Source organism: Jaculus jaculus, chromosome 7 (assembly GCF_020740685.1).
Source record: "Jaculus jaculus isolate mJacJac1 chromosome 7, mJacJac1.mat.Y.cur, whole genome shotgun sequence".
NCBI lineage: Eukaryota > Metazoa > Chordata > Mammalia > Rodentia > Dipodidae > Jaculus > Jaculus jaculus.
This window is the reverse complement of record NC_059108.1, coordinates 70745374-70757822: the sequence shown is the minus strand read 5'-3', so window position 1 is coordinate 70757822 and position 12449 is coordinate 70745374. Positions and strand designations below refer to the sequence as shown.

General features: G+C 39.9%; 1 pseudogene; it reads right to left on the bottom strand.

The window, feature by feature from the left end:
* Positions 1-5248: 5248 nt before the first annotated feature.
* LOC101605718 lies at positions 5249-11248 on the bottom strand (annotated as a pseudogene).
* Positions 11249-12449: the final 1201 nt, after the last annotated feature.

Here is a 12449-nt window from a genome sequence, read left to right as displayed (position 1 = left end):
TAGAGTAGCTCCAGAGAAGATTTAGACATGGGAGAGATGAAGCTCCTGCCTCCTTCTGGACCTTGGTCTCTCAGACCTCAGTTTTAAAGAGTCTAGTTATAATCGAGAGTAGCACCAAAAAGACATCTCATGCCACGTGGGAATTATGTGCATGTCAAACTTGTATTTGACACTATTAGGTAGTTTAACATTGGAGAAGGCAGCTGTAACATCTGCTTGGAGTTTATTTGCCCTAAGGATTTTGCTAATAGACACCATAAGATTATTTTCAAACATGCAAGGGGGCACAGATTTGATAGTATCTTACATAACTTCCACACTGGATCTAGATACTTGGCTTAGCTTGTTCCTACCAGATTGTCTTTGGCAACTGGGCATCATCCCTGCCCCTTTCTGTCCTCTGCATTGCCGGGGAGTCTGGATATTCATTTCCCAGTGTCATTTTCCTATGTGGCTTGAGGTTGGAATCTGCCAATTAAAGGCATTTGTAGGATACTGGGAAGGCAGAAGGCAAGTCAGCATCCCTGTTGGCAGCTGAATACAGCTGTTTGGACATATGGCATGCATGTTATTTGCTCCAGCTTCCAGGCAAGTTCTGAGATCACCTGGTTTTAGTAGTGTGAGCAGCTGGGATGATCAGTAACTTTCCTGAAATCCATCCTCTACTGATTTTATGACAGGAGTAGCAATTTCCATATTGCTTCGTCAACCCTTTCTAATCATTCTTCACGTTTCTGTGTCCCTGTGTTAAGACCCTTTCTTATTGGAATGCATCTCTGAGAGAACCCTGACTGATGTGATACTGCTGTTTTTCTATAGCCTTCCTCTCCTTTCTTAGGATGACAGTCATAATGCCAGTTGTAAGTGATCACTTGGAGGGAAAACCCAGCAAATATATAAATGTAGTGGGCTGGGTAGTTTCTGTATAAGTCCTTCGGCTCTGTTACCAGAGACCCTTGCTGTACTATGATAGTCCAAACCTACCACATGTATAGCACACACAAAACAAGCCCTAACATAAACTGCGCTTCTAGTGATCATGATCATGAGGTTTGTCAGCTGTCATAGTACCACTCTGGCTGGCATATTGATGAGCGGGAGCTGGAGTATGTGTGAAATCTCTACATGCTTCTCTTAATTTTGTAGTCAACCTAAAACTGCCTTTAAAAAGTTATTCTTAAAAAAATAAAAAGCATAAAAAGTCAGGCACGGTGGTGCACAACTCCAGTCACAACACTCTTGCCAGAGGTAGGAGGATTGCTGTGGGTTTGAGACCAGTCTAGGGCTACAGAGTGAGTTCTAGAGCTAGAGTGGGGTCTTGTTTATAAAAAAAAAAGCACAAAATACAGTAAAGAAAAAGAAGTGAATTGAGAATTACTATATTAGTTTTAGTACCTACTAATGGCAGAGACCTATAACTTCAAAGTCAGTACTACGAAGCAACTTTTGAAGTGGCAGGGAACAAACTGCTTAATATGGTTAATATATTAAACATTGTTCCCAATCATGACTGGAATGGTTAAACATTTTTTTTTTTGCCAAGCAAATATTCATGTTTATTAATAGGTTACATAGAATTTTTTTAAAAAGCAAATATGAAACTGAAACATTTCATAAGTACAGTAATAAGTCATGTTAAGTCATCAGTATTTTAGTATGTATAGACTGAATGATCAATGACAGTGAATCTCTGCCTTAGATAAAATAACACCATAACTAAGTTAATAACAGTGCTAGCTTCTACTTACAATTATATTACCTTTAATGAAAATTATTCTATGACATCTGGAAATACTTTGTTATTGTAAGTAAACATTTAATTTACAATTTTCTTCTGTCTTTTATTTAAAATGCCATCATTTTATTTCATCAGAAAAAAGATATTTCCACCTAATTTTTAAAATATTTTATTTATTTATTGGAGAGAGACAGCAAAAATGGGTGCACCGGCATTTCCAGACACTGCAAATGAACTCCAGAGACATGTGCCACCTTGTGCATCTGGCTTATGTGGGTACCAGGAAACTGAACCTGGGTATTTAGGATTCACAGGCAAGCACCTTAGCCACTAAGCAATCTCTCCAGTCCCTCAACCTAACTTTTAAAGTACTTGTCAAACCCATGATTTTCTATGCTCATTAGTCATTGTGGCATTAAAAATGCCTGCCTTTCATTAACTCTTAAGGAAAGCAAATGAAAAATACAGAATAATTTCCCTAGATTTCAATCTCAATTATATTTTCTTCTGTTATTTTTATCCAGATTGATGATCTTTTTTAATTTTTTGTTTATTTTTATTTCTTTATTTGAAAGTGACAGAAAGAAAGAGAGAGAGAGAATGGGTGTGCCAGGGCCTCCAGCCATTGCAAATGAACTTCAGATGCGTGTGCCACCTTGTGCACATGTGCATGTGCACACATGGGTCCTGGGGAATCGAGCCAGGCCCTTAGGCTTCACAGGCAAGTGCTTAACCACTAAGCCATCTCTCCAGCCCCCCTTTTTAATTTTTAATTTTTATTTATTTATTTGACAGTGACAGAGAGAGAAAGAGGCAGAGAGAGAGAGAGAGAGAGAGAGAGAGAGAGAGATTGAGAGAGAGAGAGAGAGGTTTTTTTTTTTTTTTTTTAATAGGTAGGGTCTCACTCTAGCCCAGGCTGATCTGGAATTGATTCACTATGTAGTGTTAGGCTGGCCTCAAACTCACAGCAATCTTCCTATCACAACCTCTTGAGTTCTGGGATTAAAGGTGTGCATGTCTAGCTACATGATCCTTAAAAGAAATCTTTGAGTAATTTTGAACAAAACTTTTATAAATAAATAATGTCAAATGACTGTAGAGTCAAGGGCTTTAAAAATAAAAATATACAACCTGTATAGTATTTTTATCTTAAGCTATAACACCTGGAAGCAAAGACCTAAATAATCAAAATTCTTTAACTGATGGGGGTCTTGCTTGTAGGCAATATGATTGTCTATATCTGGCTGAAACATGCAAATTTACTACACACACACACGCATCACATTCTATGTGCTAGATTTCTATTTTGCTAGGATCAGGATAAGACTCAGTCTGATTACAGTCTATAGATCCAGCACCCATCAGAGGGTACCCAGGGTGCATAGGTGTGTCCACACAAGAACCAGCCTTGCAGGACAGCTACTGGATGTAAACACGCTTTCGTTTTCTGTACCTAAGATGAGCAGACATCTTTCATAGTTATTGCCTCTCAGAATATCACATCCTACTTTGCAAAGTCCAATAGATGAGATCAATTCAAACCTTGGGAGTACCAGGATGGTAGGATAGAATGGTAGTTCCAGAGTCACTCTCTCTGAGATGCTCAGCTGGAGGGTTAAGACCAGCTGTGCCATGTATCTGCTGCTTGGGGACCTCCATGGAGATTGGATGCATGCAGCTCTCAGAGTTAGCTGCTTGAAAGGCAATCTATGGTCCTTGTGGGTCTTATGTATTCAGTGTGTAACATGTACAAAATTCTATTCATGTGAAAATGAGCTTTTCAATTGCTTTGATAAGTTTTAAAGGATGATATATTTAAAATGAAAAGCATGAGATCTTTATCTACACACAGAGTAAATGTCTCATCCTTCCATCATTTAAACACTGCTTCCAGTCTTTTAAGAATGCATTTGCAAAAGCTGTTTAAGCTTAAATTATGGGATTCTTTTCTGTTTCCTCTGGACATCTTAGTTGTGCAGTGCTAAGCTCCACCAACCTAGACTTTGTACTAACTTTTTACATTATACCAAAGAACTAGACTACTTCCACAATTGATAGAGGGAAAAACCAGAGGGTATCAAAGTGCTTATTCCATACTGTACTGCAAATAATACATGTGTGTGCATACAACATCCATATATTTAAGTCATTTAGATATATAAAAGTTGCATTCAGTTACTATTGTAGAAATGGCAACACTCCCTTGAAACAGCTTCATCTTCTATTCTTATTACCTTTCCTGGTAATTAACCAATATATATGCTTAATGGCTTTCATAAGAAGCAAGCCTGCAAATCTGACAGTTGTTGCTTTGAGTGGTGAAGTAAATACAGTTTCTGCCAGGGACCAACAAATCCTTGCTTATGTACTTTTAAAATCTTTTCTTTGTAACCTACCACCAGTCCCTTGTCCTAAGCCAACAGCTTTTCATTTTTCTTGTTAGCTTCCTCCCTGTCCTCTCCCCTCCGCAGGGACCCTCCTAGTTGGGGAATATGGGTCGTGCATTGTGGGGTTAGCCATCAGTTATGGGTAGGAGGCAATGTCTCTGTGTATCATGACCCAATGTGTGGCTCTGACATTCTTTCTGCCCCTTCTTCCACAAATTTCCCTGAGCCATGTTGGGTTCATTTTAGGCCTGCTTCAGTGATGAGGTCTTGGGAGCCTGGATATCTGGTTTGGTAGGAGTTGAGTGTTCTCTGTGTCTATCTCCACCCTTGTGCTGGTACCAGGTCCACCATAAAAACAGCACTCTTGCTTGTTTCCCCACTTATTCTTAGTTTCATCTGGGGCCCGTTTGAGGTATGATGGGGTGGTTTTCTCCTCAGGATCTGCATCTATCTGAAAAAGAGAAGCAAATTCTCCTGTGAAGAGTAAGTTAGCACCAGATAAATAGGATAACCTTTTTTTTTTTTTTTTTTTTTTTTTTTTTTTTTTTTGTTTTGTTCTTTGTTTTTTTTTTTTTGGATAACCTTTTTTTTATGGTAGGATCTCACTCTAGTCCAGGCTGACCTGTAACTCATTATGTATTCTCAGGGTGGCCTCAAACTCACAGTGATCCCCATACTTCTGTGTCCCAAGTGCTGGAATTAAAGAGGTGTGCTGCCACACCTGGCATTTTTTTAAAAGGGAATTTAAAAATTCCACGATTGGTGGGAGCTTGATAATGGAGAATGGGCTCATTTTTGGATATGATTCTGATTTGTTTCCCAGCTCCAGCTATGGGTCCCATTCCACTGAGCAGATCAGTTAGCCAAATCAAGAGCAGGTGGTTTCCCACCATGACTGTGTGCCACTATTGCACTTGTGGGAGCTTCACATCAGGTTGTTTCTGCTAAGTAGGTGAGACCATGCATTCCGTGTACAGATATCGGTCGTTTCCCCCCAGTCGCTCATGTAGCACTAGAGGTGCCTTCTGGGGACTGACTCTTCCAGCCATGTCACTCCCTGTTACCTGCCAACAGCAGATGTGTCTTCAGCAGTAGGGTCTTATCACTAACCTTCGGTGGGTCATCAAGTTTTGTGTATGCTGTTATTCATGTGACTACAGCAGGAATCCATCTTACCTGCCACCAGCTGACCACTGCTGTTGTAACTATGGGGATCTGAACTTTCTTTGTCACATAAGATGCTGTAGAGGTGCCTCTGGCACTCAGAGGAAGCATAGTGGGAAATCTGGGGACCTATGCAACAGCTCACACTGCTGATACAGACGCTGAGAAGGTAAGCGAAGAGGCCACCTTGGTGGCAGGATTGTAGGAGAGGAATAAATAGTGCATTATCGGGAGGACATTGACGGGTCCAAAACAGATGAAGATACCGGAAACAGCTGCAGACAAGAGTAAGGCCCGGGACTTGTTCCTGTTGGAAACTGCAGAGGAGCTGAGGCATCTGATAGACACAGCAGACTGTGGAAATGATCAATGGCACAGAAAGAAGTTAGCTGAGAAGGCCGAGAAGTAGAAGGCAGAACAGCCTTCGAGCGGGTTTCATTGAGGACGTCATGACAGGGGGCGAAGTTGAGTCCCGGGACCTGGGTGGTTTGCTCCTTGAGGAAAAGAGGCACGACCCCCGCGATGGCCATCGCCCAGATGGCCGGGCAAGTGAAGGACGCTCTCCCCCCGAGTGCGCCAGGACAGTGACCGGGTGGGGTTCACCACCGCCAGGAAGCGGTCAATGCTTCTGACCGTCATGCGCGTGACGGAGGCGAACCCATTACAGTAAACTGTGGCGGTGACGAAGCGACACCTCTCAGAGTCGCCAGTGGTCCCGAGGGCTCCGGTGCTGGAAGCGTGCCCTGCGGCGGGAGGGCTGGGCTGGGCGCCGCGCTCCGACTTCCGAGAATTCGGGACTCTGGTTAAACGTTTTGAAGATACTAAATTCCTAAAAACCTGTATTGGGGTTGGAGAGATGGCTCAGCGGTTAAGGCGCTTGCCTGCGAAGCCTAAGGACCTGAGTTTGATTCCCCAGTTCCCACGTAAAGCCAGATGCACAAAGTGTCGCATGCATCTGGAGTCCTTTTGCAAAGGCTGGATGCCCTGGCCCGCCCATTCTCTCTGCCTGTCTGTCTTCTATCTCTCTCTGTTTGCAAATAAATAAGTAAATAATATTTTTTCAAAGCTGTATGATGTTGGGATGGAGGGAAGAAAGACTGCATGTCTACAGTCTTTAGGCTTATAAACCTGTAGTTCTGAGATTTAAATTTCAGAAGGGGAAGAAAAAAAAGTACATCATAAATAGTACAGGCAGAAAATTTGAAACATTAACATCAGTTGACAAATTTTGCTGAAAATAGTTGTGCATACTCCTGAGTCGGGGGACATAAAAAAATGTCTAACTCCCAGATGGTAGTATCACTGGCACACTGTAAACAACAATTTTTCTAAAATTAATTCTGTTTCATTTATTTTTAATAAGAAAGTCGTACATAGTACATTTTGTCATAAAATTAACATTATATAAAAGAAAATTTCTTTTGATACTATTTTGTCACTGTATTCCAGTGACCTTTCAAGCACTATTTACCTGTGAGAACACTTCCAGATCTTTCCTACTGCATTTATATTGAGACAGAAATGCAAATATCCATGAGCACCACGGAGAAACTTAATGGGTATTATAATGGGCATTTTTGTTCTGCAGTTTGCTTTTTGCATAGTTGTATGATCCAGGGAGTTTTCTAGGGTTGATATAGCTACATTTCATTCTTTTAAATCTCATAATTGGTTTATTTGAATTTAGATTCATCACTTAATAAATCTGTTTTTATGTATTCCTTCTGTATTTTGTTTCCCTTTTCCTGCCTCCTCCTCCTCCTTCTTCCCCCCCCCTCCCCCAAGGAGGGTCTTATTCTAGCCCAGGCTAACCTGGAATTCACTATGAAATCTCAGGCTGGTCTCAAACTCATAGCAATCCTACCTCTTCCTCCTGAGTGCTGGGATTACAGGCGTGCACCACCACACCCAGCTTCCTGCCTTCTTGAGAGTTATTTAAATGTTTTAAAATATATATTTAAATTTACTGTGGGTTTTAATCATACCTCTTTGTATATAGCTTTTTGGTAATTGCTATAGAAATTAAAAATTGCACTGCCAAGTTAAAATAATTATATTAGAACTTTTAATTGGAAGATAGAACCCTTGCCATCATGTAGGCCTTCTTAGCTTCTCTATGTTATTGTCATGAATTACTTGTGGGAGAACCCCACTCAGCACTCAGATCTATGCTTTCAAGCATCAAATACACGTTACACAGTTCAAGAGAAGATGCATCTATCTCATTTATGGTGTCTAAGTCGCCTCCTGCCGTTGCTTTTCCTTCTGCTGGAACAACTTGCTTTAGGGATTCTCCTAGAATAGGTCAGCTGACTCTGAATTTACCTAGCTTCCAGAACATGAGAATGCCTTTATTTCATCTGATTTTTCTGAAGGATCTAAGTTTCTGATGAGAAATTTAGTCATTAGAGTTGTCCCTTGCATAAAAATGTTTCTGCTTCTGACTGCTTTTGAGCTTGTTTCTGTCTGTAGTATATATGCCAGCTGACTATGCTCTTCCTGAGTTCAATCTCTCTCTCTCTTTCTCTCACTCAGTGTGTATGTGTGTAACTCTGTAACCCAGGCTGTCTTGCTGTCCTCAAACTCAGGATAACCCTTCTGCCTTAATCTTCCATGGGCTAGGAGAATGGGCATGAGCCACCATATCCAGCCAGTTTGCTGATTTTCTTGTTAACTGTCCTACTGAAGATTCACTTGCCTTCTCAAATCTACAGATTTGTGTCTTTGGTGAAATCTGAGTAATTTTTAGTCATTATTTCTTTATTTTTTTCAGCAGTGCATCCTTTATCACTTTCTTCTAAGACTATGTTCAAATCCACTCTTTGCTCAGTCATTAGCATTGTGCTCTTGTGTTCATTCAATGAGCTTTCATTGCATTTACATTATTCTCAGTTATAAGGCTTTGGACATGTTTTGTCTCACAGGGCAGACAGCACCCCACACTTGATTTTTCTTATCAAACCACCTATTCTAAACTATAAGTGTATTTTCCACTGCCATTTGAGAACAGTTTTACCAACTTTCCTAAAAGTCCTGCAAGCAATTGAATTGGAATTGCCCTGGAATTATAGGATAAATGTGAGGAATAATTAACCTCTTTACAATGTTAAGCTTTTTCCTCCAGATACAGAAATATCTGCATACATTCACCTTTTGTTAGCCATCAAAAAAGTTAAAAATTATTTCTCATAAATATTTTGTTCATATTTTGTTAGGTTTATTTATAAATATTTCACATATATTTATTCATTTATGGTTGTCTACTGATGTTTGTTTCCAAAGAATATGTTAATTTTAACATATTCCTATTTCTTATAGAGTTGCCTTTATTCTCTGTATTTTTGTGTATTTTATTTTAAATATAAATTTTATTTATATATAAATATATATAACAGGATACCAAAATGAAATTTTGATGAAAATACCAAAACATTAGTTTGTTATATTTACAAAATTTATATTTTGAATATTTATATTTGGTAAATTATAGTTACAGGATTTCAAAGTCTTATTCAGCTATCAAAAATATGTTTAAAAATTGGGTGCTGGAAAGATAACTCAGTTGGTAAAGTGCTTGCCAAGTCAGCATGTAAACATTGCAGACATAGTGTGGTGCACTTGTAATCCCAATACTTTGAAGGCAGAGATAGAAGAATCCCTGGGGTATATCAAGAGAACTCCAGACCAATGAGGGACCCTGACTCAAAAATTAGTGGATGATGATGACAGCCACGGTTGTCCTCTGTTCTACACATGAACACAGATACACACACACACCCCTCTATTCCTTGACTTAAGAAACCTCTCCACTTGGTTGAAGAATATGAAAAAGAACTGGAGTGTAGAGAGAGACAGATTCTATTTTGAAGAGGTTTCTGTAGAGATAACCACTTTATCATAAACCTTGGGAGTGGAAGGAGGTACTCAATTTCAATATTATTTTTTTAAAAAAATATTTTTTATTTTTATTTATTTGTTTGAAAGATAGAGAGAGGGAGAGGATGGGCATGCCAGGGCCTCCAGCAGCTGCAAACAACTCCAGACATATGCACCACCTTGTGAATCTAGCTTATGTGGGTCCTGGGATATCGGAACTAGGTCCTTTGGTTTTGCAGACAAGTGCCTTAACCACCAGCCTATCTCTCCAGCCCTCAATTTTCTTTAATTAAAAAAAATATTACTTTCTCCTAAACCCTCTTATTGTTTTAATTTTAAAAAATATTTATTTTGAGAGAGAGAGAGAGAATATGAATGGACACTCCAGGGCCCCCTGCCATTGCAAACAAACTCCAGATGCATGCGCCACTTTGTGCATCTGTTTTATATGGGCGCTGGGGAATCAAACCTGGGCCATCAGGTTTTGCAAGCAAGTACCATTAACTGATGATCTGTCTCTCCAGCCCACCTCAGATATTTTAGAGAATCTCTTTATTTACTTTCTTTTATTTATTTATGAGAGAGAGGTAGAGAGAGAGAGAGAGAGAGATTGAGAGAGAGAGAGAGAGAGAGAATGGGTACTCCAGGACCTCTAGCCACCACAAATGACTTCCATACACATGCACTACCTTGTGCATCTGGCTTATGTGGGTGCTGGGGAATTGAACTTGTGTCCTTAGGCTTTGCAGGCAAGTACCTTAACCATTCAGCCATCTGTCCAGCCCCACCTCAAGTATATTAAACCATTTATTGCATCCTCTCCTCAAAGAACTTAAATTTTTTCCTAAGCAATATATGCAATAGACTTTACAGGTCCAGAGCTCAAAGCTTTATTCAGAATCAAGGTTAGGACAAGAGTAAACTTAACTGTGTGTGTGTGTGTTTGTGTGTGCACACAGGGGACCAAACTCAGGGCCTCATACATGCTAGCCAAGTGCTTTATCACTGAATTCAATATAACTATCAATCAGAATATTTTTGTTGTTTCTTAAAAATGATGAGCAATGATGCTGAAATTACAGGACTCCTCATCTTGAATGCTTTGAAGTGGTTCCTGGGTTTTCTGGAGTGGGCCAACTATCTTTATTTATTCCCTCATGGAGGGGAAGCAAATTCTTTTTGGTTACTTGGGATAACAGTAGCTGATTATGAAACAGGAATTTGGGGTGTCTTTGAGAATGATGAAGCCATTCTCACATCATGTGTGGGCTAACTCAGGAGTTAGGGTGCCAGATGCTCACAGTCATATAAAATTTTCACTGAATCAGCAGCCTCCAGGTTATGAATTCAACTAATGAAATCCATGGATGACAGAGGGTGAGGTTTACAATGATTTTATTAAAGAGCTTAACAGAAGGAAAGGAATTAAAATAGAAAATTCCTGCATTGGGAGGGGTCTTGAGTAGGTAATTTTCAGGGTGACTCAGATTGAGCTTTCTTATAGGAATAAGGGAAGGGGGGAGGGGGGAGGAGAAAGAAATAACACAGAAAGATAAGGTAATATATAAATAAATGCAAACCCTGGCCTAATGACCTGGGTTTGAGACCCAGTGCCCAAACAAAGACAGATGCACAAAGTGGTACATGCATTTGGAGTTCCTTGGTAGTTCCTGGCACAACCATTCTCTCTGTCTCTCTTCTCACACTCTGTATCTGTCCTTGCAAATAAATAAATAATTTTAAATTGCATTCAAGGGCTGGAGGTGGGGAGCTGGAAAGATGGCTCAGCTGTTAAGGCACTTGCCTGCAAAACCTAACAACCCAAGTTTGATTCCCCAATGGCCACATAAGACCCAGTGCACAAAGTGGCCCATGCATCTGGAGTTCATTTGCAGTGGCTGGAGGCCCTGGTGTACCCTTACTCTCTTAGTCTTTCTCTGCTTGAAAATAAATAAATAAATAAAAACATTTAAATAAATAAAAACAAACCCTAACCTCATGGTAGATTGGCATAACAATTCTGTGGCCCGACCAGGAGCTTCACTATTCTTGTTTGGGTCCCATACCTGGAAACAGATGCCATGTTTAATTAAAGCTTGCTAACCATTATTGGGTAATTGTGATCAATGCCTATGCTGGTCAAAAGGTACTGCTCTTTAGAATGTAATGTTTCAAATTTTCACATAAGTTCTTTGTCTCAAAACATGAAAAATTAGACACATAAACAACAAGGCATAAGGCAAAGGAGATTTATTCAGAAAAAGGTGAAAAAGCTCCAAAGTGTCAGGGTAATCATGCTAGGATTTCAGCTGGCAGCCAAAGAAAATAAAGAAAGGGTGGGCGGGGGGGAAATGTTATGCTTTCTGAGTTAGAGCACAGAGAATTGGCATGCACCTCAGTGAAGGTCTGTGAGCAATTGCAATGAGGGAGGGGCTTTTGGGGGATAATACATTATCTTATTAAGTGGGTAACTATTTCTTCCACCTCTTTAGCATGTCTTTAGGTGAGAAGTGGTCTCTACACCAGGTGATTGACTGACAAATGCCATTAGATTAACTATTTTCTTAATTAAAAAAATTTATTTTACTTGCAAGCAGAGAGAGAGAGAGAGAATGGGCATACCAGGGCCTCCAGCCTCTGCAAATAAACTCCAGGTGCATTCACTACTTTGTGCATCTAGCTTTATATGGCACTGGGGAATTGAACCCAGGTCATTAGGCTTTGCAGGGAAATGCTTTAACCATTGAGCCATCTGTTCAACACCTTAAAATATCTTTATTTATTTATTTGCAAAGAAAGAGAGAGAATGAGAATGGGCATGCCCGGGCCTCTTGCCACTGCAAATGAACTCCAGACATACAGCCGGCCACTTTGTGCATTTGGCTTTATGTGGGTACTAGGGAATTAAACCCAGGCTGTCAGGTTTTGTAAGCAAGTGATTTTTTCTTATATTAGGCATTATAAATTATCTAGAGAATATGAAAGAATATTTAGTGGTTGCATGCAAATACTGTCCCATTTTATCTAAAAGGATTTGAGCATACACAGATTTTGATGTCCCTGCAGGAGTGAGTAGAGTCATGAAATCCATCCCTGCTGGTCTGAAAGGACGGCTGTATTATTGCAAAGGTTCTTAATCTGTTCTGGACATGAATTCTTTGCCAGTTTGTGTGTGTATGTTCATGTGTATATATATATCTTTTTGTTTTGTTTTTTCAAGGTAGGGTCTCAATCTAGACCAGACTGACCTGGAATTCATTATGTATCCTCAGGGTGGCCTCAAA